This window comes from Rhipicephalus microplus, chromosome 4 (assembly GCF_043290135.1).
Source record: "Rhipicephalus microplus isolate Deutch F79 chromosome 4, USDA_Rmic, whole genome shotgun sequence".
Taxonomy (NCBI): domain Eukaryota; kingdom Metazoa; phylum Arthropoda; class Arachnida; order Ixodida; family Ixodidae; genus Rhipicephalus; species Rhipicephalus microplus.
Window position 1 is genome coordinate 211,163,710 of NC_134703.1, and position 25,701 is coordinate 211,189,410.

Consider the following 25,701-nt stretch of genomic DNA (forward strand, 5'->3'; position numbering starts at 1 on the left):
CCTATCTGACCTTGGACTACAACAAGGGCTTATCTCGACCACACCGTCGATGTACGATGACAATGTACTAAGTGTGCCGTTGGGTGCCAAAATCACTGGCCCAATTTGTGTTGACAAGAATCTATGGCAGGGCTGCCTACTGTCACCATCATTGTACATTCCGCTTCTTGTTCGACTCGCCTACGACGGCAGACTCATGCCCACTGCTTCGTAACACCACCCCCGGCGGACGAAGCGCCATCACGGCGCCGCTAAGTCAATCAAGACTTGCAATATAGTAGCGTTTTAGTCGCGACACATGAACATCAGTAGGTGGTGTGGCAGAAGATGAGTGTGGTTGAACGGGAGTGATAAAGTAGTCGACGTCGGTGACCTTGCGGAGAACATTGTATGGCCTGGTGAATCGAGGAAGGAGCTTCTCGCACAAGCCTTCACGCCGATGCGGCGTCCAAAGTAGGATGAGGGAGTCGGTAGGGCAGTCAACGTGGTGGTTCCAGTCATCGTAGCGGACTTTTTGTGAGGCCTGAGAAGCAGTGAGCCTAGTGTGCGCAACTTGACGAGCGACATGGGCTCGCGAAGCAATGTCCTGAGCATACACCGTTGGTTCGGTAGTATTTGAAAGAAGAAATGTGTCGAATGGCAACGCAAGACGCCGGCCGTACAGAAGAAAGAACGGAGAATAACGGGCGGTGTCGTGCCTTGACGAATTGTATGCAAACGTAAAGTAGGGGAGCGTTGCGTCCAGTCACGGTGATCAGCAGAGACGTACATGAACAACATGTCTGTAAAAGTTCGGTTGAGGCGCTCTGTGAGACCATTGGTTTGGGGATGGTAGTCAGTAGTAAGGTGATGTTCAGTAGAGCAGCTACGGAGGATTTTGTCGATAACTTTTGCGAGGAAGCAGCGGCCATGATTCGTCAGAAGCTGGCGTGGAGCCCTATGCCGCAGAAAGACGTCAATCAGTAGAAAGTCTGCGACGTCTGTAGCGCAACTACTTGGCAAGGCACGAGTTATAGCGTATCTGGTCGCATAGTCAGTTGTGACAGCGATTCATTTGTGGCCTGACATGGACGTTGGGAAATGTCCGAACAAGTAGAGGTTGACGCGGAAGAATAGTTACAAGGGAATGTCAATAGGTTGTAGCAGGCCAGCCATACAGAGAGCACGACGTTTGCGACGCTGGCAGCGTTCGCAAGCAGCGACATAGCGGCGCACAAATTTATACAGGCTAGGCCAAAAAAACCGTTGCCGCGCGCATTGATAGGTGCGTGAAAAACCCAGGTGTCCTGTCGTCGGAGCGTCATACAGATGTTGAAGAATGGTGGCACATAGGTGTCGGGAAATAACTAACGAAAATTCCGGGCCATCAGTCTTTATGTTGCGGCGATACAGAAATTTGTTGCGGAGGACATAATAATGGAGCGAAGGATCGGAATGTCCTGAAGATACTCGCTTGATGAGCGTCTTGATGGTTGCGTACCGGCGCTGCTCTGTGCCGATGTCGCGCAAATGAGATATGGTGAGCACACAAGAATTTCTCTCATAGACAGCGAGGCTAGCAGGGCTTACCGGATAACGCGAGAGACAATCGGCATCTTGGTGCGACCTGCCAGACTTATAAATTACGTCAAAGTTATACTCCTGGAGACATAGAGCCCAGTGACCTAGGTGACTAGCTGGGTCGTTGAGCGACGACAACAAACACAGAGCGTGGTGGTCCGTAACAACTGAAAACTTCTGGCCATACAAGTAGGGACGAAATTTTACTACAGCCCAGACCAAAGCAAGACACTCGCGCTCCGTTATCGAATACTTTTGCTCGGATGTGAACAGAAGGCGGCTGGCATACGCAATGACACGGGTTTGGCCCGTCTGATGTTGAGCGAGGACGGCGCCGATGCCGTGAGCACTGGCGTCTGTGCGAACTTCAGTCGTCGCGGACGGGTCGAAGTGAGCCCATATTGGTGGTGAAATGAGCAGGTCGATTAGCGTGGAAAACACAGCTGCTTGGTCTTGGCCCCACGAGAAGGGCGCGTTCTTTTTGAGAAGATCAGTTAGTGGTCGTGCAATTGTAGCAAAATTTCTTATAAAACGTCGGAAGTACGAGCATAAGCCCACAAAACAACTAACATCTTTGGTGGTAGAAGGCAGAGGAAAGTTTGTGACAGCGCTATTCTTGTCAGGGTCCTGTTGGACGCCAGCACCACTTACACTATGACCAAGGACCGTGATTTCTCGTCAGCTGAAATTGCACTTTTTCGAGTTCAACTGGAGTCCCGCTCAACGAAAAACGGCTAGAATGGTCGACAGACAATTAGGTGGCTTTCAAATGTTGGAGAAAAACAAACATCGTGGAGGTAGCAAAGGCAGATGAACCCTTTATAACCACGAAGGAAAGATTCCATCATTCATTCAAACGTTGCCAGGGCGTTGCACAGCCCAAAAGGCATAACCTTGAACTGATAAAGGCCGTCCGGTGTGACGAAGGCAGTTTTTTCTCGCTCGAGGTCGTCGACAGAAATTTGCCAATAGCCCGAACGCAGATCCATAGATGAGAAATATCGCACACCATGAAGGCAGTCAAGGGCGTCGTCAATTCGTGGCAGCGGATATACGTCTTTGAGGGTTATCTTGTTCAAGGCATGGTAGCCAACGCAAAATCTCCCACTGCCATCTTTCTTTTTCACTAATAGAACAGGTGACGCCCATGGACTTGAAGAGGTCTCTATGAATCCTTTGGAGAGCATCTTCTTGACTTCTCGTTGTATGACCTAGAGTTCGGACTGTTAAACACGATGTGGTCGCCGACTAACAGGACAAGCATCACCGGTATGTATTTGATGACGCACGACGGACCTTTGACCCAAAGGGTGGTCATTGATGTCGAAAATATCTCAGTAGGTGGTCAGAACGTGGTGGAGTTTCGCAGCCTGACATAGAAGATCAGGGGATCATAATCATGATCATCATCGTGATTTCGTCGGTAGGTGCGTTTGCTCACCTGGCTGCTACAGTGGATGAGCAGTCTTCAGGGTCTAATGCCACAATGTTAAATGCATCAAGTGGGGAAACATGGCCTAACGAAATGCCTTGAGGGAGGACTTGGGTCGAACTACTAAAGTTGAGGAGTGGAAGCTGAACGTAGTTGTCCACGATGGTCACGATGGTATGCCGAACAGCAAGACTTCGGGCCAAGAGCACATCCGCTAATGGAGACAGTATGTAGCCACCGTAGGAAGAGCTGGTGTTATCGTTAAGGCCACAAACAAGGTGGCTTGCGGTGACAGCCGAACATAATCAACAGCGCACAAGCGGTGCGACGGTGAGGACGGCACAGCCCCACGTCGAGGCCGTTCAAGGTGGAGAACGCCGGTTGCACAGTCGATGAGAGTGGCACGAGTGGACAAAAAATTCAATCCAAGAATCAGGTCATTGGGGCACTGCTCAATAACTGCAAAAAGAACAGATGTGGGGTGATCGGCGATTGTGATGCGTGCTGTGCATATTCCCGTGATGGCAAGACTTCTTCCGTCGACGACACGAATAGTGCCAGGAGCAGCCGGTGTGATTTCTTTCTGCAGGTGGCGACGACGTCGGGCACTCATCACTGAAATATGCGCCCCGGTGTCAATAATTGCAGAAACAGTCAGGCCTTCAACGTCGACGTCGATCAAATTTCGTCGCGTCGGCAGTACAAGAGGGATTTGAAGTCGGTATCTAGGATGCAGCTTCACCTCCAAGAACTGCACTTCTTAGTTTCCCTGATGAGAATTGAGTGGAGAAGTCGGGCGTCGTCGTAGAGGAGAAGGGAACGACGGGCGACGTCCAAGCGGTGATCGAGACTGATGACGTCGAGACGACGGTGAGCGGCTTTGCTGCGTACCAGGGGCATCGAAGGCTTAAGAATCGAAGGATGGAAGGCGGCGGTAGTTGTCGGGGATCGGCGCAGGAGGTTGGAAAAGGTGGTAGCTGTCGGCGCGGCGAGCAGAGTTATACTGTGTTCGGGATGAAGACCAATGGTTGTGGCAATACCGTGTGATGTGACGTATGCGGCGGCAGTTTAGCAGATCGGCCGATCATCCGCAGTTTGCCATTCGATCACATTGCAAGAGCGTGGATAAGACCGTACCTGGGGCGGTGACCTGGGGTGAGGCAGCGACCTTGAACGAAAGCCAATTGGTCGAGACTGAGCAACGGGGCAGACATCGAAGCCCACATTGCTGAGTTCTTCCCGCACAATCGATTGTACCAAGCAAACCTTGGGTACTTGCGAGTCGACGTGGCTATTGGTGGGAAGAGTACACTGTAAAAAAAGGGGAGCGAGAATGGAGAAATGGGCTCCGTTCCTTCTTCGGCGCAGCGACTTTCTCCCTTTCGGGTGCTTTACCAGTCGCGCCCTCTCGCGGCAAGGACCAAAGCAGCAACGTTCCTCCTTCAGCGTTAAAGTTTCTCCTCAATCACGGGGGTCTTGCGCGCGCGCATTCGCACGCCGAGCCTAGCCAGCCGCGGCCAGTCGCGAGCGATTGCTTTTACTTAAGATTGATGCAAGCAATGCGGGAGTGACGTTTTTTTATTGGTGTAGAGTAAAAGCCTCTCTTTTTTTATCGCCAGGCACTCGCACGATGCTTCGCACACTTCCATGTGTGTCTCCTGTTGTTTCATACTACCTATTTGTCACGAATACAAGGAGCTCTGCTTCCCAAGCAGTCTTGCTATATCGATTACCTTAGAGTGTACAGAAATAAAGATTTTTTTTCGGTGTCGACATACTTGATAAGCCCACGCATTTTTAGTTTCGCACGGCACCAACAGCACTCATGAATTCAACGAGGCGCATAAAAAAGCATCACACTTAATTTTTGCAGCATTCGAGGAAACCCGATACCACTGCACGGTCCATGCGTGAAAACACGATCATATACAACTGATAGAGTTATACGTGCCGCTACCGTTATATGGACGTTCTTTTCAGTTTACCGCCATTCGAAAACGGCCGCCGTGGCCGAAAGTCAAACCTGCGTCCTCTAGCGTAGTCACACGACACCAAATAAGGCTATGCTACCACGGCAGGTGAAAGCACAATGGGAAACAGGCTGCGAAGTTTCACCGAGCGTTTATTCACCAGACTAGGTTACAACCATCAGAAACGTTTTAAACATCATCATGACTACACTTATGTCAAAAGTAAACCAATGACTTCTGTCAGTTAAACCAAATTCCTTATCGCATGCGTTTCGAATTGCCCATGCCAGCACTGAGAGGTAAGACGGAATAATGCACGCGTGCAGTATGCCTTTCTCGTCCATGATTCTTTTTTGTCGTGAGAAACTCAACACAAAATGCACTTCTAGTAACAGCTCTGTACAGCAGGTAAGTACTAACACTAACTCACCTCTGTGAAAAGAGTAATAAACACCACAGCCACGGCGCTAACAACAAAATTGTGGCACGCACTATGACTGCAAGTTGACATGCGAGGCGAATCGCGAGAGGCATCTGAAGCCGAAAAGTATGTAGGCACAACATGCTATAACGTTATAATAAATTCGCGCACTGCAGCGATAGTTCTTCCACTCAAGTAAAGAGCTGCCGCGATGCCAACAGCCACTGCCATAGCTCACGAAAAATACCGTCGGATGCGAGATCATCGCTTATTTCTCTCGCAATACCTGCGTTGTAGCGTACGTATACACCATGGCCACGTAAACACAACTAAGGCTCCTCGCATGATCAATAAACTACAGTGCCGTATTCGTACCCCTCCCAACAGTGTGCAGGCGGATGGCCTAAAGCCTGTTTTTCAACAAATAGGTCGCTATAAAACGCTCCATTCACACAGAAATTATTAGTCCTTATGATTGCCAAGATGTCAAGAGCATTTTGCGATGTGCTTGAAACCGAAAGCGCCCACTCTGAAATTTTCTTGTGAATGGAGCGTACGACGACAATAAACAGCACTCTGGAAAGTTGCGCTCGCCGATGTTATTGAAATGCATTAGCAGCTGAGAAAAACCAAATGCTTTCGTGTGACATTTAAGGCATACGTAGAAACAGTTACACTCGTGCTGACATGACCGAACAAAGTACACTTTGAGAACGTGCATGACATACGCACACATAGAAGCACAACGTGGCTACACTGCAAATCATTTCACACCCTTAAGGGTGGATGTTTCAATAAATCACCCATCTTACACCTATTATTTCTGCCAAACTTATCCGCACGGGTGTAAGTTCTGCAATTCCACCTTTTGTACACCCATTTGTCATTTTTAGGTGTACTATAGGTATATGTTAGCAAATTACACCCAAGGGTGTTTCCCTGAACGTTACACCTATCATATATGTATATAGTTTTGAGCATCAATACATATCACATCTCAACGGATGCAATCAGACCGCACGCCAAAAGTCTGGTGAAATGATCGATGTTGCGGCATTCGTTTTCATTTCCCATAATTCATTCGCCAAAATATGCTATGCTAAATGTGCTATGTATTATATTTATTAAACCACCCCTATTTACTATATTCGGAAGATTCCTCACATGTTCAATGACTTAATTCATGGGTTAACTTTTTGGGATTCCTACTAAAAATATTTTGCTGCCGCTTATGTCCATTCTTCCCTAATTCTCACAGAGACATCAGTAAGAGAGATGATGTTGCACTTAAACATAACATGAAACGATTACACACGGTTTTCGACAGGCTATCGTGCGCGCTTTCTCATTTGAAATCACACTAAGTTTTTTGTACCAGAGGTGCTGATTTATTAAAGACGATAGTCCTTTTTGGGGACCTTCAACGCAAAAATTTTAGTCTGTCTGTCTGTCTGTACATTTGTCTGTTTGTCCACTCTATACGGCATCTGGTACTTGAAATGGTTAACCTCATCCGCAGCGCCCACCAGTGTTGCTCAAGATTGAGCGTTCATGCTTGTGCAATCGTCAATTAAAAAGTCATGATTGCGCATGTCTGTGGCACCATAACAACACGTATATATTCTGCATGTGCGTCTTTTACTAGAAAAGCATACATTAGTAATAATAAGGGCCGTAGCGCTTATCACGCTGCGCTGACCATGCAATGCTTGCACGGAACAGGGAGTGTTTCTAGCGCTTTGCTAAGGTGGTGGAATCTACCCGTCGCCTTGCGTTCTGTGCTTTATCACCTCTGAAATGGGCGCGCACACACCTCTCAAAGCCACACGCTTTGTTTTGTAGGAAGACTACCAGATGGCACTCATGTCTCACGGGCGACATGATTTGATGTTCTTTTTTCGCCTTCGCTGTGCGCTCGAGGCACTCAAACGCAGTGCCTACAGAATACCACTCACCGACTTTCTCGCGCAGAACACCAAATAAATGTCCTGTTCACTCTCTCCACACGCAAGACTATCGTCTTTTGACAACATTTGCAGAAACATGGAGATACGGGGCCAATTTTTTACAATGGGGGTCCATATATTTCCTCACACTTAACTATTTCGCATCAATACACAGGTCCCTGATTTATTCAGTGAGTTATATTTAGATCTATGAACATGGATCCATTTAAATTGAATGTTTGTAGTATTCATATTGCCACGGAACTAGGCATGTTTACAATTAACAGGCTAAGCTTACTCTGATGCAGCTGCTGTGCACGCATGCTGCGCCGCAGGACAAGCTTGGCGCACATACGCTAAGCACGGGTGAACTCTTCCAATGGGTCGCACCACTCTGTGGGCACTTAGTGCTCTTTTTATATTTACTTGATATGCATGCTTGCGCGTCGTATAATATACACGTGAATGATCGTAGACAACACTAGCGCAATGTACCCGTGCCACAAAGATGGAGAGTAGTTGACTAATTGCAGCATTGTGATTGACAGTTGTTACTGTCGCGTTACAATGCACTGATAATCGCACATTAGTATGGTCACACAAAATTTAAGACTTGAAATAAAAGCAAGCGTCCTTCATACTTTGTCGGCAAAAAAAGCATAGCCCCCGGTTCTTGCTGAGTGGCAGAGTGTTATTTAAAAGAAGCTAATAGCACAGCAGGGGTGTTGCTAGGATTTATGCGTGCAAGGGAACAGAAAGAGGAAAAAAGGGGGCCTGACGCAATTTGTATGTACATTTTTGCCTGTAGTTGCATACGTGCGGATCCGAATCGCAAGCTTTCTTTCTTTTTTTGCGAAATGGGCCAAATCCTGACCCGAAAGTAGCTCAAATGACGCTCAATTGGCTCATACATACGTTCACGTTTCCTCTAAAACAGTAATATAAAACATTATTTATAAATATTACTGTTCTAGAAGAACGTTGATATTATGTATATGTCAAGGCAGCGTTAGTTGAGCTTGTTTCGGTTCTAGATTAACCCTATTTTGAATTTAAAAAATCTCCTCAAACGAACATAAAAAAGGGTGGGAGATGTGTCAAGTATAGAACAACCTCCTTGCCACCCTTCCCTAACTTTTTATTTATATCTATGTTCCGCAAGTAACAAATTTTGACTCCGAAATGTCTAAACAACGCCGCAATAACGCCTCACCCGGGAAAAAAAAAATGTATATTACGAAGGCTACGCATTTGCCGCCTGCACACGTTAGTGGCAAAAAAAAAAAAGACTTTGAAGCGCTGCTAGCAAATAAATATGTTGTCAAGCATGAAATATTACACTATATCTTGGAGGCTTGACATAGCTTGGAAATTATATCATAAAACGGTACTGCTATGTGTTTCGGTTTCGGTTTTGAGGTCACGGGGCAACTGCGCATCGCCATCGTCAACAGGCAGACTTTGAATTGGGTGGTAACATGTCGTGTGCGTGTTTGCTGCAGGCTGACGGTGGTTTATTATTTTACTATTCACTTGCTTTGTCAGGGACGCGTACTTATACGGCTTGCACAGTTTAACTCACGCTTACAGTAGATACAGTACGTGTCACTGCAATCTGTGGCGTGTCGGCAAGTACAGAACTACTTCGGTGCGGCGGAGTGTGTGTCCTCTGTCAACGGCTTTCGTTGAAGCTTGTGCACGCCACAAGCAGAGTGTTTTCGATCAAGCAATCAACGGACTGTACGCTGGGAGCTACATGGAGAACGCTTTTGGATTTCCTGCTATTGCTGAAAAGGTAAGCTTTCGTGCATGCGAACAACGAAGTGCAGAAGTGCGTGCCTGCCTGCCAACTCCCGATCTGCCGCGATACTCGTAATTGCAGGAAGCGGCCGTCTCATGGCGCCGGTAGCTTCGTGACCTTCGCTCGCTGTGTGCTTATCAGCTGCGATGTCTCAACAGTCGCAGTGTTCGTGAACCTCGCTTTGGGGCATGGTTAAAGAAAACGGGGGGGATGTGCCCCGCGCAGATAACCTTACGGCATTCGGCAGTGGGTGAAAAAACAAGGGGGGGGGGGGGGGGGGCTGAGCGAGCCGAGGTGGGCGAAAGAAATGGCATAATAATAATAACGAAGCAGATCAACGGTAAAAGAGGCGCCAGTTGTCAGTTAGCGGCACTGCAGTGGACAAATGGGGCGCGTTTATTACGCGGGAGAAAAAAAAACCCAGATTTCAATGACTGAAGATAGGGGTGTGTTTTTAATGCGAGTAAATACGCTATTGAAAGCAACAATTGAAAAATACTTAAACTTTGTATCAGTACCCCTTTGATGCCTTCGCTTTGCAGCGGGGTGACGTGTTTTGTTAAAAATCGTGCAGCTAACCAAAGAATTTATATGTACCTTGTTTAATCAGTGATTCGCGCTTTTTATGCCTTGCTAGGTTTGTTTATATTTATACTAGTATATCGTAAATAATTAGGATATAGAAATATTGATCTGCTTTAATAAGGGATTGAACAGCCACACTCAATTGCACACATCTTTTTGCATTTTTGAACCATTGTACTGCGGCACATAGAATATTGTAGAATGAAATATTTCTGTATATTTTGGTGTAGGGTTTTGCGCTGTGGTTACATATGAAAGCTTAGCCAAAGTGTACCAACAAACACGCACACAAAACTTTCAGTTAGACTGATACAGCACAGATGATAATGGTGTAGGCATAGTTAGCCACTATAGAACACGCTCGCAAAAAACAAATGAGGATGGCGACACAGGTGGCTGTAAATGAAAGCAGGCAGACCTAACAGCTCTTGTCTGTTTCATGCATTTTGTCTGTGCAGGTTTCATCCTTACGAATGTAAACACACTGATCCAACTAATAAGCCCTCCATGCATATATTTCTGTTAGCTACTTCTCCAATATGTCATGCATTTTTTAAATTACACATATTTATGGTCCAACAGTTCAGAGCTTATTGAGCATATATTTAATTTACTTATGATACATTATCTGTTGCATGGCTGTTTTTATGAATTAAAAAAATTCAACTGCGAATGAGCTGCTTATGCATGCACTCGAAGAATAGGATTAGCACTTATTTATTTTTGAGAGTAGTCAGTTTTACTCGTGGCCTAAAGTAATCATTTTGTTGACCAATAAGCAACCTGTGAAAGACATAAAATTATCGAGTACACCAAATTTATGTAACTGGAGAAGAAATTTAGAGGTGAGCTTCCACAAATACACAGTGCTGTGTTTCCAGCAGCAGTTGTCATATTGTAAGTGCTGTTGATCCTTCTATATTGGGGAATGCTCGATGTTTTACACTATTTTCACACAGTAGATTGTACATCTGTGATGTGTACATGTCTATACAACGATCCTTCAAAGTAAATGATAAATGTTACTACTTTTCTGTCTGAATGGGTTTATATAATTTTTTGTATCACCCATTGTAGTGGCCTATTGGTTAGGGTATTCTAGCTTAGCAAGAAAACTTTGTATAAACGCTGAAATTTGAGCTTCCCAGTATATTTCAAGCTTCTTGGTAGGTGCATGATTCAAGAGAGAAGCACTTGCATTCGTACACTAATATGCACAGATGCTTGTAAAAGTGAATAGTGGTAAAGCTGAAAGTGGGAACCTACAGGAGAAAGTTGCCGATTGTACACCCATAGCCACCGAAAAGCGGCAATTTAGAACAGGCAGCGCTCAACCGTGCGAACGTGGCAGCGGGAGCACCGACGACTGTGTACGGTCGACATCATCAGAGCAGATCGGCTGAGTGAAAGCGATCGATGTTCAGATGTGTCAGAGACACACGCTTGTGGGGAAGCAGGAGCTTTTTATTATATGACACATTATAATGAGGTTCTGATTGTTTCCAGTATTTTTTAAATGCTTAGTTGAATGTTGTGCATCTCTTACATGCAGAATGTTGAAAGGAAAGCTCACTATGTCTTCTACGATGGACTGGGTGCTGACAATGCAGTGCACTCATCGCAACCTGAAAGCAGCTGTTCTGGGCTCACGACCTCACTCAAAGGGTCGCAGCAGTGGTGGACGCTACTCATAGGGTGCACCAAATATCTTGTACATTTTAGGAACATTCCTCTGATGGGAAAGGCTTCATCTCAAGCTATGTGTCTTATATACCTATTTATATTTCCAATATAAGTATCAGTTTGCCATCAGATCAACAGCAGTACGTGTAGAAAACTGTGTACAATGCATAATGTTAGAGTTGTATGATAAACTAGAGATGGCCTAGATGTCTCCAGCTTAAAAGGTTGATCCATTAATGGGTCAATTCATGCCAAACATCCCAGCTATTTTAGCGACCATCTCAAATGTATTAAAAAAATTGTGATGATTTACTGCATTGAAAACAGTGAAACAGTAAAATAATTTAGAAAGAAAAAAATTTTCGGTCACGTAGTTGCCTTCTTAACTTACTGGAATGTTGTTTTTGTGTGGTTTGTGGGAAGGTAGTTTAAAAGTACTGCTCATTGCTTCGATACCAAAATTTGTCTACATGTTAAGGGCAAGTTCATGTGTAAAGTGTTTGAAGCGCAGTAATATTAGTGCAATTTCACTGGCACATACGCTCCAGGACTAACAATGTGCTTGATACGACTGGTTGGTGCTGTATGGTAGACAAAGAAAGTGCTTAACAGTGCAAAGGACAAGGGAAAGAAGAAATGAGAACAGAGCCCTGAACAAACAATCAAAGTTCATTGCAAACCAACTGCAATATATAGAAAACAGAATCTGCGCATAACCACGCACCATAAGCAGAATCGCACATACATGCACCATACGGCCTACCTTATCAACAACCGGTCATGTAAATGGACCCAAGATAACTAACTTCACAGCAGTTAAGAAAAATTGAGGGTACGCTAACACAGGAAGCACCAAGTTGTTGAATATAGAAAGCTTCACTAATCTCGTGCTCGCGCCGACTTTTATATCCCCCGTGATCAAACACTTGTCAAGAATTGGCTGACAACAGGACTTATTACAATGGTCTGCCAAGTGGCTGGGAAGGAAACCTTTTAGAGAGTTAGCGTACTCCCTCAACCGATCATTCATGCATCGCCCTGTTTGGCCAATGTAACCATGCCCAAAAGTAAAAAAATATCTTGTAGAGAATCGTTAAAACACATTCAAGATGGCACGTAGCGTGTTTCTTAGTGCATTCTTCTTTCTTAGGTCCTTCACTGTTGACCCTGTGACATAGCCCAGCGAGTTTATCGCATGCGCAGAACACAACTTTTACATCTATTTTGCCAGTGACCTTCTTTAGCCTTTGGGAAACTTCGTGTATGTAGGGAATAACAGCCTTGCTAGAATGAGGCTTGTTCAGTTAGCTGTTGCTTTGTCTCTTATCAGACACTCTTAGTGACGTTAGGAGAGTCTCGGCAATGGAAGTTAGCTCGGGATTAGAAAAGCCTCCTTGTTGAAGGCAGTGAATTTAGAGCGAGAAACTGCACTCTATCTGGCGGTGACAAGAGCCAGTTAAAATTGCCTTTAGGCAGGAAAAAGCGATGCTTCACTTGACCTGCTTAGAATGGGCGGACGTAAAAAGGAGGTTCTTTCTTGAGCATGACTCGTACCGCCAACATACATGATGAACAAAAAAAAGCATTTTTAATTCTAGACATCGTAGCTTGTCGTCAGAAATAAACTCCGACATTATTTCTAGTTTCTTCATTTTACACCCGGAAACATCAAATATCTCATCGGTGGTTCGCCGAGAGTCAGATTGATCGATGCGGTAAAACACTAAAAAGTCGTCAACGCAGTCGAACACTTTAACTGTACTCGTGTGATCAAAGTTAGCCATGAGACTTCTTTCATACAGCGCGAGTAAAAAGTCACAAAGAACCGGTGCTAAACTTGAGCCATTGCACATATGTGCACCGGTGAGACATTTGACATTTTTTGGCGTGAAATGATGCAACTGGAATTAAAGTCGGAGTTTAATTCATGACGACTAGTTACGATGCCTAGACTTGAAAATGCTTTTTTGGTTGACCATGTATATTAGCGGTACGAACTTTGCTCAAGGAACAGCCTTCTTTTTACGTTCACCAATTCTAAGCTAGTCAAGCGAAGCATCGCTTTTTCCTGCCTAAAGGCAATTTTAACTGACTCTTGTCACCGCCAGATAGAGTGCAGCTTCTCGTTCTAAGTTCACTGCCTTCAACAAGCAGGCTTTTCTGATTTCCTGCTAACTTCTATTGCCGAGACTCTCCTAACGTTACTAAGATTGCCTGATAAGACACAAAGCAAGAGCTAACTCAACAAGCCTCATTCTAGCAAGGCCGTTATTCCATACGTACACGAAGTTTCCCATAGGCTAAAGCAGGTCGCTGGAAAAATAGGTGTAAAAGTTGCGTTCTGCGCACGCAACAAGCTCGCTGGCCTATGTCGCAGAGTCAACAGCGAAGGACCTAAGAAAGAAGCATGCACTAAAAAACTCGCTATGCACCATGTTGAATGTGTTTTAGCGATTCTCTACAAGATATTATTTACTTGTGGGCATTGGCCAAACAGGGCGATGCCTCAATGATCGGTTGAGGGAGCAGGCTAACTCTCTAAAAGGTTTCCTTCCCAGCCACTTGGTAGACCATTGTAATAAGTCTTGTTGACAGCCAATTGTTGACAAGTGTTTGATCACAGGGGATATAAAAATCGGCGCGAGCACGAGATTAGTGAAGCTTTCTATATTCAACAACTTGGTGCTTCCTGTGTTGGCGCACCCTCAATTTTTTTAACTGCTGTGAAGTTAGTTATCTGGGGTCCACCTATATGACCGGTTGTTGATAAGGTAGGCCGTATGGTGCATGTATGTGCAATTCTGCTTATGGTGTGTGGTTATGCGCAGATTCTGTTTTCTGTATATTGCAGTTGGTTTGCAATAAACTTTGCTTGTTTGTTCAGGTCTCTGTTCTCGTCTCTGCTTTTCTTTCTTGTCATTTGTGCTGTTAGGCACTTTCTTTGTCTACTACGCCTTCAAGAACTTAGCCAACATGTGTTATTTTTGTATTTTTTCTATTGTAATACTACACTTTCTATGAATGTCTGACTAATGAATACTAACTACACAAAAGGTATATTTTGAGGAAATAATATTATGAGACTTCTTAAAGAAAGCTGCTAAACATTACGAGAAAAAATTACGAATTTTGCAGAATCGTCATTTTCGTTTATATCGAGACACGATTTGCACTGTGGAGTGGTCCAAATGAATATGACTTTCAAACCTACATCGAAAGGAAAAAAAAGGTATTTTCATGTGCCAATTGTTATCATTATATTTTTTTGTTTTAAGGAAGAAAATAAGTTTTCAACTTTCCCATTGAAAAAAATAGGAAATTTCAAGGTGGCAGCTGTCGTATGACCAATTGGGAAGATAGGCACCAATGGGAATGTAAAAAAATATTTTCTTCCTTAAAACAAAAAATTCAATGATGGTATATGAAAAGAAGTGTTCATTAGCTTTCAATTTATGTATAAAGGTAATTTTTAGTTGAGCCACCACATGGCATAAATCGCATCTGAATATGAACAAAAATTATGATTTTGTAGAATTTATGATTTTTTTTCTCATAAAGTTTCCCAGCTTGATAAGTCTAAAATATTTTTTTCTCAAAATATACCTTGCGTGGAGTAGGTATTCACTACACAGATATTCATACAAACTGCAGTATTGCAATAAAGAAATTGCAAACATAACACATTTTGGATAAATTCTTAGAAGCATATGTGCCAGTATAGTTGCAATAATATTACTGAGCTTCAAACACCTTACACAAGAACCTTTACTCAACATGTAGACCAAGTTTGGTATAGAACGTACTTTTAAAATAAATTTTTTCACACACACCCAAACGACATCCCGGAAAGTTTCGAAGGCAACCACGTGACCAAACATTTTTTTCTCTCCGAAATATCCTACCGTTTCACGGCTTTCAACACAATTAATCAGCACAATATTTTTCAGATGCATTTGAGATGGTCGCCAAAATGGCTGGGCACTTGGCGTGAAATCACCCTAACAGCGTGTCATGAACACAGATAAAGGTCCTATGCTTATTAAGCCCTTTATTTACCAAAAAATATACTGAAAGTGCCTCCTCTGAGGCACTGTATAGTGCTGCTTTTTTTCACAGTTCTAAGGCAACTGCACGTGCTATTGTTGTTTACATGTACAGCAGCAGCATTAATATGTAGTAGAACTCACTGTTGGGATAGTTGGTGCAAGTTTGCAATAAATATTAGTCAATTTTGCGCCAAAATGACGACAACACAAACGAAGAAAACACATAAACGGAATGGGCACTCATTTGCAATTGTTGATTTCTTGAGGAAACAAGCTGATATAAACCCACTTTTCGTCAACGCTTGTGCAACCTGCTCGGGCCGTCCCTTACCTAATCACGCTATAGGACACATGATCGCTAGATACCGTGCTTCCAGCTCATACATGATGAGTGAAGTTTTGCTAACGCGATTGATACCCCTTTTCTTTTGTGAAAGCCCATCGAAATGGCTCTAGGTGTGAATCCACATGAAGTGACATGCGCTCTTGAACGGGCACCGTCGTTATTCTTTGCCGTAAGGGCGTGTTCACTCGCTCGATCATTGATGCAGCGCCTCGTCGTCTGGCTAACACGTCTCTTTCTACAGGATAAGGGTATCTCATAAACCACTTCAGTGGCATACTTCGTGAATGGCCACGCATGCTTCTTTTTACAGCCTTTCAGCTGCTCCGCATGATTTTCAGCGATGCACCGGCGCAACTTTGCTAGTTCGTTAGGGGCACGAACTCCATCACTACTTCATGCCGACTCGCCACCTTTTTAAGGTTGTGTGTATGAATATATGCTATATTTTAAATATATGCTACAAACAGCTGCTAGTGAGCACCCGTCCTGCCCATATGTTTTCTTTGTGTGGTCGTTTCCTCACGAAATTGACTATTCAATTCAGGCATTCATGTCTATTTACAGCACATGTTTAACGTCTGTAGCACAATATTACATGCTATTTTCGTATTCTATTTGCATGTTCAAGAGAATTTGTGTCAATTGGATACAATTTCCTAATTTTGCACAAAACCATTATGAAATGCCCAACCAGCTTCAATTATTTCTCAGTATTGTTAATTTTATCAAGAAACATAAAATCCATAAAATCCAACGTAAGTTTGTGCATCACCATCCAATTGATTGATGTGTGCAGTTTAATGTCCTAAAGCCACCATTTGATTATGAGACGCCTTAAAGGAGGGCTCCAGAAATTTCGGCCGCCTGGGGTTCTTGTGCACCCAAATCTAAGCAAATGGGCCTACAGCATTTTCGCCTGCATGAAAACTGCAGCTGAGTACCTTGGCAACTAAACCATCGAGGCGGATTCATCATCATCCAATCTAATACAGATGTGCCAACTGCAATTATAACTTTTAATTGACTATATTCTAACCTCACAGCAAAAGAAAAGAGTAGAACGATTTAAAAGAAAATTCTCTCTCCTTTTCTATGACGTCCAAAACACTTTTTAAGTCGCTTTTGCCAGAGTACGCTTTCGCTGTGCGGAAAAGTGTTTTATGATTTGGAAGTGGCTACTAATACTCGCTGTCACAGGGCACAAAATATTTTTTCCCTATATTACTCTGCCATGCAGATGCCAATCAATAACGAGTACTAGTATGAGTGCTGGCCGTCTTTCAGAGTGATTTATGAGGTTTTTGCAGCCTTAAGCGACAATAAAGAAAATCGTATGCAACTTTTTTTCTTTTCACCACCCCCTTGAGCTCCTCCTTTACGAATATCTGGAATTTCTGGGTCGCCTGTCAAACAGTTTGACAAGCTCGGAAAATACTACTGTGAGTTTTACCACCGTATTTTAGAACGTCCCTTCACTAAATGCTTCGCCTTGACTTGAGAAAATTGATTTCAGCACAGTTTCTAGGCAGAGTAAGTCACTCAATATCAGTGATAATCTGCAGCGATTCTCGAGAAACGCAGCATCATTTTTAGACAAGCGGTGGCGCTGTGCTCAGCTTCTCCAAATAAGGACGAGATTTAGTCGAGGAGCGTTCGTAAATAGGGCGGTTAGCATTGTTTGCACTGTGGGACAGTTCAAGAGTGCTTTTATTGGAATAGCTGCGCTCTCGTATATTTTGAATGAATTAGCGGATGTCAAATAAGTTCTACATATATTTTTCCTTTTGTGTGAGTCAGTCTAATTTGTTGTACTACTGTAAATTTGGAGCCCCACTGCGGTGGTCTAGGGGCTATGGTACTAGGCTGCCTGACCCCCAGGTCGCGGAATCGAATCACGGCTGCGGTGGCTGCACTTCCGATGGAGGCAGAAACGCTGTAGGCCCGTGTGCTCAGATTTGGGTGCATGTTAAAGAACCCCAGGTGGTTGAAATTTCTGGAGCCCTCCAATATGACGTTTCTCATAACCATATGGTGGTTTTGGGATGCTAAACTGCACATATCAATGCTGTAAATATTGAATATTAGGCTCAAAAATGCTGCGTCTGTTTTTCCTGAAACCTGCTCCAAATTTAAATTTTCTCCCTGGAAAAGAAAGATATGATGCTCCAAAATATTGCTCCAGGTGATAGCTTGGCTGCTCCACCTCTGCTAGCTGTAAGTGGTTACTCTTTCACCCTGCTTTTGTGTGTCCATTTTATGTTCTTTGATGTTGCATTGTTTCAGGGAGACATATGTGATGCGCTTGATATTTTACATCTTTAAATCAATTATTCTGCATGGTTAATATCTAGTGACACTGTTAAGCTATTGTAACTTTGCCTATTGTTTTCACTCCTGTATTATTGTTTCTCCAGTATTATGAATGTCTGAACACACAAGGGTTATTGTGAAATGAAAATGCCATTTTAAGACTGTTTTGCCAATACATTCATTAGAATATCACTACCCTTGCATAATATGCATAAGGCATGCCACAACACATGCAAACTGTGGCATATCAATGAGGCAATTATAGTGTGCATTGATATATTATTTCAGTATATTGGAGGAATAAGGCATGCTGCATTGCACTACTCTTCTTGCTGTTTGTATGCTTCACTGCACTGTGCTTTTGTGCTGCATTGAAGCGTGTTAAAATTAGTTCTTTTTCAAGTGCAAATAAAGGCTCTTCTCTTGTACTTTGATATGCATGCATCAGTAGTTAGAGCTCCATGCCGTACCATTGTCTTATTTTTGGTCTTTTGTAGCAAATGGCATTCTGTTCTGCACAATTGAAAAAGGCTTTTGATTAAGGTACAATTTGTCTCTGAAGCCTGTATGTGCTCTGTGTCTAATAAAATAAAGCTTGATTTCATTTCGCATTATGGCATGACTTTGTGAACGTTCTGTTATGTGTGACAGCTCATTTTGAGTGATGCCTTCGCGTTCAGCTAGGATTACATGCTATATGTGAGAGCCTTATATGCCGTGCTTCATATATGCACCATAAAAGCTGTGCTAGGGCTAGGATTACCACACTGTGGCAGGAGCCACTACAATAGGACATCTGCACATGAATGGTAAAGGGTAAGCTTTCACGTGCTTCCACAGGGGCCTACTGGAAAGGGGTAACACTCGAATCATGGTATTTTTCGCATGGGTGTTGGGGCATTATTCAGCATGAACACCCCCACACCCTTTTTGCTGTTTGGGAGAATTACACCCTTACACTACTTTTGTTTTTTAAGGGTGTTAGGGTGTCAGCAATATTACACCCTTACGCCCTTATGATTATTTGGGTGTGCATTCGCTTTTACACCCTCACTCCCTTAAGGCCACTTGGGCGTAAATTTGCTTTTACACCCCAAAAAATGTTTGTGCCATAGGGTGTTAATTCGAAAATCCGCCCACGGTAATAGGTGTAGTCCTGCTTGATACACCCATTTCGTGGGGTGTTGGGGTTTGAGTTATAGACACTATAAAACACCTATATGGGTGTAATTTGGTTTACAGTGTAGCAGGCGACTCACGGGGCAATCCACATCATGTCGTGTTTCTCTCCGGCCGTCCCACTTGCACGGAGAGCGCGTGTTTCCAGAGGTGGGCATGGCCCGCTCTTTTCTCCGTGCCACGGCGCTCTTTCTTTCAGTCGAAAAAGCTGCCACGCTGTTGGCGAAGCTTCTATGTGAAAAGAATGCAATAGTTTTGCTCTGTTATATAACTTTGTGTTCCTTTGAAAATGTCGAGTCAAGGAGCACAAGAGGCAAAGTCTAAGTTTGGGCGCTTTACTTTCAAACGGGGTTTTATTTTGCTGCAGATGGCGGGCACTTTTATCAGAGCAGTTAAAATTTCGATGCCTATGTGAAAGATCCGCGTGTAATCGAAACTATACTTAGAATTTGGCGGGCTGTATAATAGGGGGTGGGGGGAGGGGGCACTGTCGAAAAAGAAAAAAAAAGTGGCTGCCCGATGCGCAAGCGAGGTCAGAAGAGAGCCGCGTTCTACGTCTATGAATTACTTTTTACCCTCGATTGAATGCATTCTTCTTGCTCTCATTGAACTATATAGCACTGCTCTTCATTGTAACGCTGTTTGGAGAATTCTTGCATACCTACTAGTGTAATCACAGCTGCACCATGACGTGGTTTTATTGCTTCTTAGAAGCGTTCTTCAGATGATAACTGGCATGCCAGCTGTCCAGCCTTGCTCGCCACAACTGGTCTCCCCTATAGATAAGGCACGTTCAGTGCGACTTCTCAACGAGGAGCAAATACACTATTCGGCGTGTGAGGGATAAATAAGGAAATCACAGCACACGCACGGAGTGAAATATTAGTGCGGTGGAGCGTCTGCCCTTCCGTCCATCCGTCCGTGCATTCGTTCGTCTATGCGTCGGTCAACTCCTAACACGTTACAGCACGCATCAGACGGACGGATGCTTGGCCCCACTTATCATATCATTCACTCCGTGGATATGCTGGCTACGTTGGATAGGAGGATGACCGGCCAAGTGATGCTATAAAGAGCTTCGTCCCTAAATGTAATAAAACCACGTCGCGCTACGCGTCGCTGCTGTGATTACGTCAGCGTGCCTGTAATAATTCTGTAACAGCATTACAATCTAAATCAAAGGTAGTTCCACGAAAGGAACAAGAAAGTGCGCGATTTATGTTCTGTTTAACCCATGAGCTTTCGAAGTTGATTATTGACCGTAAGGTATGCGATATAAGAAGGTATAAGATGGAGAGAATTGAACACGCTCTGAAAAAACGGAGGAAGCGTGAAAGCAATGAAGAGGTAACTTGGGATAGGCAAAAATCGGATGTATGCACTGAGAGACAAAGAAGGCAAAATAACTACCAATATGGATAGGATAGTTAAAATAGCGGAGGAGTTTTACAGAGACCTGAACAGTAAGCGGGACAACCCCGACCTTAATACTGTAAGAACTAGCAGTAACTCAACTGACACCCCAACGGTATTGATAGAAGAAGTCAGAAAACCCTTGGAGAGCATGCAAAGAGGCAAAGCTGCAGGTGAGGATCACGTAACATCAGATCTGCTGAAAGATAGAGGACAGATTGTGTTAGAAAAACTAGCCACTCTGTTTACGAGGTGCCTCCTGACGGAAACAGTACCAGAGTCTTGGAACAATGCTAACATAATCTTAGTACATAAGAAAGGAGATGACGAGGACTTGAAGAATTACATGCCTATCAGCTTGCTCTCTGTTGTATACAAGCTATTTACAAAGGTAATTGCTAACAGAGTTAAGAAAATGTCAGAATTCTATCGATTAAAGTAATAAGTAGGATTACGAACAGGCTACTCAATAATCGACCACATTCATATATACCATCAATCAGGTATTAGAGAAATACTCAGAATACAGCCAACCACTATGCATAGCCTTCATTGATTACGAGGAGGCGTTTCATTCAGTATAAATATCAGCCGTCATGAAGACACTGCGGAATCAGGGCGTAGATGAAGTATATATAAACATTCTGGAAGAAATCTACAGGGGATCAACTGCTACCATAGTGCTTCATAAAGAAAGCAACAGAATACCAATCAAGAAGGGTGTAAGGCAGGGGGACACAATCTCCCCAATGCTATTTATCGCATGCTTACAGGAGGTTTTCAGAAGCCTAGAATGGGAACAGTTAGGGATAAGAGTTAATGGAGAATACCTTAGTAACATGCACTTCGCCGATGACATTGCATTGCTGAGTAACTCAGGGGACGAATTGCAACTCATGATTACGGAGTTAGACAAGGAGAGGAGAAAGGTGGGTCTTAAAATTAATCTGCAGAAAACGAAAGTAATGTACAACAACCTCGAAAAGGAGCAGCGCTTCGAGATAGGTAATAGTGCACTTCAAGTTGTAAAAGACTATGTCTACTTAGGCCAGGTAATAACCTTGGAGCCGAACCACGAGATGGAAGTAACTAGAAGAATCAGAATGGTATGGAGCACATTTGGCAAGCACTCTCAAATTATTACAGGTAGATTGCCGCTATCCCTCAAGAGGGAGGTATATAATAGCTGTATCTTGCCGGTACTTAGCTACGGAGCAGAAACCTGGAGACTTACAAAGAGGGTTCAGCTTAAATTGAGGACAACGCAGCGAGCAATGGAAAGCAAAATGGTAGGTGTAACCTTAAGAGACAAGAAGAAAGCATAGTGGATTAGGGAACAAACGGGGGTAAATGATATCATAGTTGAAATCGAGAAGAGGAAATGGACATGGGCGGGGCATGTAGCGCGTAGACAGGGTAATTGCCGGTCATTAAGGGTAACTAACTGGATCCCAGAGAAGGCAAGCAGGTTATGGGGAGACAGAAGGTTGGGTGGGCAGATGAGATTAAGAATTTTTCGGGTATAAATTGGCAGCAGCAAGCACTGGCGGAACGTGGGAGAGGCCTTTGTCATGTGGTGGCCGCAGTTAGGATGATGATGATGATTATGATTATGAGGTTGATGATACGATGATGATGATGATGATGAGGTTGGTGATATGATGATGATGATGATGATGATGATGATAATGATGATAATGATGATGGTGGACCCGTGAGTGCTGAATGTGGCATTTTTATTTAGCTTGTGGATTGGGCTGTCAGTTTTTATTTAATGTGGAGCATTTTATAGTCGAACCTAATCCCGAATTCAAGGTCGGCGGCGTCGTTGACACCACCACAGCGCATTCTGGCGTCACGTGCCAAAGATTTTTTTTCTATCTGACGCGCAGAAGTGAAGCAGTTTGTCATATTCCTGAAAATAAATCGACAAACAAGACCTGACGTCACTTTTTGTAACAGGAAAAAAGCTACAGCATCGGCATAGCATCAATTGTACAATCCGCGACCAGTCGTCAACTTATTGAATAAATTGCTACTATTGAATGAAAGATTATTTTGACTTCCACTCCAAAATTTTCTCTCCTCTATGCAAAATGCCAGCGACGCATGCACGCAAGGTAACTACGCGAACGCCGCAGCATGAGCGCGTTACCAAGAAATAACACCCGCTGGAAAAGAACGGTCGCTGAGCCGAACGAATTGACCATTTGCGCAGACCTCCAAGCTGGCTTTCCTGCATGGTTGTTTTCCAACTAAAAGGTCTCTTTTCGAGAATGCTTTTTTCACTCATTGTGTTTTGACATTCCCCCATTTGCTTCTTTACGAACGACGGTTGTCCCATCTTGAATGAACCCTCAAGTCTCATGGTGGTTGAGACACCCGTCGTTCGTAAAGAAGGAAATGGGGGAATGTCAAAACACAATGAGTGAAAAAAGCATTCTCGAAAAGAGACCTTTTGGTTGGAAAACAACAATGCAGGAAAGCCAGCTTGGAGGTTTGCGCAAATGGTCAATTCGGCGCTCAGCTTCAGCAATTGTCAAGCTCTCTCCTTGCAATGGGCCGAAGTCGTTCAGTCTGGCATGAAAGCCGTACTCTCAAAGCGCACAACAGTTCGCACTTGCCCGTGAGGCTCCCCCAGTTTCTCTTTCCAACAGCCGCCAGTCGCGCTGCAGAAGCACGAGACAGGAAGGAGGTCTGGACTACGCCCAGACTGTATGTCACCGAATCTGCGACAACCACGGGCTGGTTACAGGTGGGCTTTGGTCACTTATGGTCGCCCATTCGCATTGTCAACTTTATGGTGTTCAGCGGATATGTTGGGGAATGTAAGAATGAACATCTACATCTTGAACTTGTTGAAAAACGCCGCACGCGTTCAGGGTTTTGTGTATCTGGTATGAAGCCCTGCGCGTTTTTTCCAGTAGTCTACCTCGACGAATACTCGCTTTTCTGAGACGCGGATCGGTCGCATGTGCGACCCTTTGATTTAGATGCAGTAGACATAATTGTAAATGAACATCGCACTGATATTACCATTGCACTACTAAGCATAATCAAAATACATATGACGAAAAAAATGGCAGCATATCTACGGAGTGAAGGATGGATAGTGGGGCGAAGCATCTGTCCATCCATTCATTCTTGCTTCCGTCCATCCATGCGTGCGTCTGTGTGGCCGTCCGTGCGTCCATCCGCCTGTCCGTGCGTGCGTCTGCTCGTGCGTCCGCACGTTCATCTGTGCATCCGTCCCTGCTTTTGTCCATGCATCTGCTCCTGCGTCCGTCCATTCGTTCAACCGTCCGCGCAGCCACCCGTGCGTCCGTCCATGCATCTGTCTGTGTGTCCGTTCATCCACCTATTCAACACTCCAAGTACCACCATCTCGCATATTTTTATCATATATTCCGCATATAGAAGCACCGCCATCCAGCGGACATTCCAAGGACTGAACGAGAGGAGGCACACGCACACGTTCTTACGGCTCGCGCTTCGTGCCTACTTCCCACCTTTAACCACCTCGAGTTCATGGTATATACTAGTTCACTGTATTCATGTCACTGCGGCCCAACGCTCGCTAAACCTTTCAAAAACCTAGGAGGTTACGCCCAGCGAGTATAACGTAGCAACCCTTTCTTGTCTTCTGTGCGTTGTTGAACAATAAAAAAATTCGCAGCATGCGCGTTAACTAAAAGCCAATTCTCCGGTCTCTCGTTCCCCCTTAGCAGCCATTGGCATGTACATTGAGCACTATCTTTTATTGTTCAACAACGCACAGAAGAAATCTCTCACGGGCACCACCTTGGAGGTCAAAATGTTATACTTGTTACACACTACTACAACGGCTACGAGGGACGAACGGGTGCCGCTATAAGGAGCTTCGCCATCAGCGTTCGTGTTTTATTGTGTGTGTGCGGCTCTCGCCGACGTGCGCGTTCAGTGTTTCGGCGGCGTCTCTTCGGCGTCTCACCCGCATTCAGGTTCCCCGGGGCTTCGGCCGAGAAGGCGCCAACCCCGTGAGGCGCCTGGGAGGATGGCATCGAGGCCAGTATGCACCCCGCCAAAAGAACATTGTTTCACGTTTACCGTTCCTGAAGGCACGGTCTCCGTCGATGAGATCATTGAGTGTCTCGGAGAGACGACCGGTAGCGAAGGGGTGTTGTTCCTGCAACACCTCGGCGCTTTGAAGTTCTTGGTAGCAACGAGGACAGCAGAACAAGCCACCAAGCTCATGGTGAATGAAGGTTTTGTCCTTCAGAAGAAAAAATTTCAAGTGGAAGTCGTCGGCCCACCAAGTGTGTTCGTGAGTGTGTACATGTTGCCGCCGTACGTACCCGATGACGCGGTCGTCTCTGTCTTGCAGCCTTTCGGCAAAGTACGTAGTATAACATATGTTACTCTGCAACGACGTCTGTCTACATTTACCGGTAGACGAGTGGTGAAGATGGAAATGACAAAGCCGGCACCGAACTTCATTTCAATCCATGGACACCGCGTTATGTCGGAGTACCGTGGCATGCGTCGCGTCTGTGCGCGTTGCCACAACGAAGGCCACATGACCGTGGCCTGTGCAACACCTCTTTGTCATAGGTGCAGCGCGTATGGAGAAGCTGAGGAAGAGTGCACTGAAGCCTACAGAAGGTGTGGAGGTGATCACCCGACCAAAGAATGTTTCAAGCGCAGATCATACGCAGACGCAGCTCAGAAGACACCGTCACCGAGTTTCCAAGACTTCCCGGCAATTGAAGAATTCTCTTCAAGCTCCTCAAGTGTGACCACGCAATCTAGACCCTATGAAGTACCGCGTCCTCAAAAGAAAACGACACTAGTCAAGACACCAGACCACTGGGATGAAAACAGCCTGCCCGATGATTTCGTAGACGCGCAGTCAGAAGACGCTACTTGCATCAAGCCGGTCAGTACGCGAGACGGGGCAACTTCAGGTAAACAGCCCGCTCAGACGCAACATGAACACACAAATTGGAGTTCCACAGAAACACCCACTGATT

The 25,701-nt window shown here is 44.6% G+C and overlaps 1 long non-coding RNA gene across 1 annotated transcript; it reads left to right on the top strand.

Moving 5' to 3' along the window:
- The first annotated feature begins 8,764 nt into the window (after window positions 1–8,764).
- Window positions 8,765–18,714, top strand: LOC142814735 (uncharacterized). The gene is made up of 2 exons (XR_012895056.1): window positions 8,765–9,124; window positions 11,268–18,714. It is a non-coding gene; the product is annotated as an uncharacterized LOC142814735 (long non-coding RNA).
- Window positions 18,715–25,701: the final 6,987 nt, after the last annotated feature.